Below are 4332 nucleotides of genomic sequence, written 5' to 3' on the forward strand. Positions count from 1 at the left end.
ATTCCTGCTCCTCTGATGCTGCTTGGCCTGCTGTGTTCATCCAGCTCTACACCTTGTTATCCCTTTTTGTCTCTGTTTTAAATGTGTGACCTGTCTTTTTTAAACAGTGAAACCTAGGGTGATGGTAATGGAGGGCACAGTGATGGTAATATCATTGAATGTCAAGGGGTGATGATTAGATTCTCTGTAGTTGGAGATGGTCGTTGCCTGGCATTTATAGAGCCATACAACACAGAAACGGGCCCTTCAGCCCAACCAGTCCATGCCAACCATAATCCCAAACTAAACTAGTCCCACCTACCTGCCTTGGCTCATATCCCTCCAAATCTTTCCTACTCGTGTACTTATATAAGTGTCTTTTAAAATTTATAATTGTACCCGCATCCACCACTTCCTCAGGAAGTTCATTCCACATGCGTACCACTCTCTGTGCCCCTTATGTCATTTTTTAAATCTCGCTCCTCTCATCTAAAAATATGCCTGATAGTCCTGAAATTCCCCATCCTAGGGAAAAGACTACCACGGACCCTATCTATACCTGTCATGATTTCATAAATATCTATAACGTCACTTCCTAAGCTCCAGTGAAAAAAGTCCCAGCCTATCTTTATAACTCACACTTTCTATACCTGGCAACATTCTCTTAAATGTCTTCTGGATGTTCTCTACCTTGTCACTTCTCAGCTCAAATCCTTGATATGTCCAGGACTTTGCATATGGACAGAGCTGCTTCAGTATCTGAAGTATCATGAGTAGACCTGAACAATGTGAATCATTGGCGGACATTCCCACCATTGACCTTATGATGGATGTAAGGTCATTGATGAAGCAACTGAAGATAATTGGGCCAAGGACACTAAAATAAAACAAAGATCTATGGATGCTACAAATCTGAAACAAAAGCAGAAATTGTTGGTAAAACTCAGCAGGTCTGGCAGCATCTGTGGAGAGAGGAACAGAGTTAAAGTTTCAAGCTCAGACTCAAAGCGTCAAACTCTACTTTCTCTCCACAGACGCTGCCAGTGCTGTTGAGTTTCACCAGCAATTTCTGTTTTTGGGCCAAGGATACTACCCCGAGCAATTCATGCAATGATGTCCAGGGTATGAGATAATTGACGTCTAACAACCTACAGCCTCCAACTTTCTTTTTGCCAGGTATGAATCCAACCATCAGAGAGTTTTCACCTTGATTCCCTTCCATTTCAGTTTTGCTAGGACTCCTTGATGACAGACTCAGTCAAATGCACCCTTAATGTCGAGGGCAATTACTCCCACTTTACCTTAGATTTTCTGTCCCTGTTTAGACAATGATTATAATGAGGTCAGGAGCTAGTTACCCTGGCAGAAATCAAACTGAGCATCGGTGCATAGGTTATTCCTGAACAAGGACCACGTGATAGCACAAAAACACAAGTTGCTTTAAAGCCTCAGCAGGCCACTTGCTAGCACTGCTGATGATCCCTTCCATCATTTAATTTATGATTGAGAATAGACTGATACAGCAGTAATTTGGTTGGATTTATCCTGCTTTTTGCAGACAAGAGATACCTGAGTAACTTTCTACATTTCTGGGCAGATTTCAGTGTTATAACCAGATTAGAACAGATTGGGAACAAAAACAAAGTTGCTGGAAAAGCTCAGCCGGTCTGGCAGCATCTGTGAAGGAGAAAACAGAGTTAACGTTTTGGGTCCGGTTCGGAGGAAGGGTCACTGGACCCGAAACGTTAACTCTGTTTTCTCCTTCACAGATGCTGCCAGACCGGCTGAGCTTTTCCAGCAACTTTGTTTTTGTTCCTGATTTACAGCATCCGCAGGTCTTTTGGTTTTTATTTAGAACAGATTGGCTTGGGGCGCAGCTATATCTGGAACACAAGTCCTACATACCGTTGCAGGAAAATTGCCAGGGCCCATAGCCTCTACAATATCAAAGTGTCTTCAAACATAGAATGACCTGAATTGGTGAAAGACTGCCATGTGTGATGCTGAGAATCCCGACGAGGCTGGGAAGGATCATCCACTCAGTACTTGTATAGCTGAAGTTGGGTGTCGATGCTTCAGCTTTGCCTCTTGCACTGTTGTTCTAGGCTCCTCCATCATTGGGTATGGGGATATTTGTGGAGGCTCCTCCTGTTAATTGCTTAGTTGTCCACCACCACTCATGACAGGACTGCAGGAGTTCAGATCTGGCCCATTGGGGTGTGGGATCACTTAACCAGGTCTAATGCATGCTGTCTCTGTTGTTTAGCACTCAGGTACTCCTGTGTTGTAGCTTCAACAGGTTAGGTATCTCTGGTGCTACTCCTGACTTGCCCCCTGTACTCTTCACTGAACTAGTGTTGATCTCCTGCCTTGATGGTAACGAGAGAGGGGGATCTGCTGGACTCCGAGATTACAGATTTGTGGTTGGATAGTTTTATTGCTGCTGATTGGCCACGGCTCCTCATGGAGGCCAAATTTTGAGTTGCTAGATGTATTCAAATGTTGCCCCATCTTAGCCCAGTGGTAGTCCCACATAAGGCAATGGGGGTGTATCTTCAGTGTGAAAATGGGACTCTGTGTCCAGAAAGACTGCGCAGTGAAAACTCCTACCAATACTCTCATGGACAAATACCTCTGTGACAGGTTGATTGATGAGAGCAAGGTACATTAGATTTCTCCCTCTTGTTAGTTCCCTCACCACATGTCACAGGCCCACTCCAGAAGGTACATCCTTTAAGACCTGACCAGCTCAGTCAGTACCGATGCTCTAGAACCACTCGCAGTGATGGACATTGAAGTCCCACCCAGAGTACATTCTGTACCCTTGTCACCCTCTTCCAAATGGTACTGGAATGGAGGAATACCGAATCAGTGGTTGATAGCAGAAGGTGGCAATCAACAGGATTGTCCGCATTTGACTTGATTCCAAGAGATCCAGGGTCAACGTTGAGGACTCCCAAGGTAACTCCATCCTTGCCATTTCTGCTGGGACAGGACATATCCAGGGATGTTGATGGTGCTGCCTGGGACATTGTCTGTCAGGTATGGTTCCATGAGTATGGCCAAGTCAGGCTGTTGCTCGACTAGTCAGCGGGGGAACTCTCCCAATTTTGGCACCAGGCCCCTAGATGTTAGTGGACAGGACTTTGTGGAGTTATCAGGGTTACATATTACTGTTGTTTCTGGTGCCTGGGTCAATACTGCGTGATCTGTCCAGTTTCATTTCTTAGTTTAGGCTTGTCATAGTTTTGATACAACTGAACTGCATGCCAAGCCATTTCAGAGGGTAATTAAAAATCAGCTATACTACTGTGGGCGTGGATTCATGTATAAGCCAGAGAAGGTAGATACGGCAGATTTCCTTCCCTAAAGGGCATTTAGTCAACCAGTCAGGTTTGACAACTGACAGTCATTTCATGGCCACCGACAGGCTAGCTGTTCTAATTCCAGATTCTTTATCAAACTCAAAAGTTTGCCATCTGCCGTTGTCAGAAAGCGTTGACCTGGGACTCTAAGTTACAAGTCCAATGGCAATATCACTGTGCCACCTCTCCAAAGTGAGCAAAGAATTTGAGTATTGCTGAGAAAAGTCATGTGCTGTTAAAACTGTTCCCTCTCGCGCTGATCAGGACAGAATTGCAAGAATACAAAATCTCAAAGGGTACAACAGTTTATACCTCATAAGAATCTGGGTGCCAATTGATTAAAAACATAGAACATTGAACATAGAACATTACAGCACAGTACAGGTCCTTCAGCCCACAATGTTGTGCCAACTTATTATCTTACTAAGTTCAAACTACCCTGCATACCCTACATTTTACTATCCTCCATGTGCCTATCCAAGAGTCGCTTAAAAGTCTCTAAAGTATCTGACCCCACTACCACTGCCGGCAGCGCATTCCGCACGCACACCACTCTCTGTGTAAAGAATAGTAAGTAGAAATCCGGTCCTGATGAATGCAAGATGAGAAGCCTCAACTTCATTCCTCTTTCCTCAGTAATAATCATAGAACCTTACAGCCATTATGATGATGCACATCATAATTGTGACTATTTTGGGAATGAGCCATCCAGTTAGTTGCACAATCTTTGCATGTTTTATTTTCTGTCTCAGCACAACCTCAGAAGAAAGTACATGATGTTTTTATTGTCATCTCTGATATCAGCCACCGTCCTTCTTTACTGATTGAAGTCACATTTCAGTTGTTCGGTCATGGGGACAGTTTTATACCCGGGGTCATGGGGACTGTTTTATACCTTGAGTCAGGGGGTCTGTGTTATAACCTGGGTCATGGGGTCTGTTTTATACCCTGGGTCATGGGAACTGTTTTATACCATGGGTCATGGGGA

The sequence above is a fragment of the Rhincodon typus genome, chromosome 16 (genome assembly GCF_021869965.1).
Source record: "Rhincodon typus isolate 14 chromosome 16, sRhiTyp1.1, whole genome shotgun sequence".
Classification (NCBI taxonomy): Eukaryota; Metazoa; Chordata; class Chondrichthyes; order Orectolobiformes; family Rhincodontidae; genus Rhincodon; species Rhincodon typus.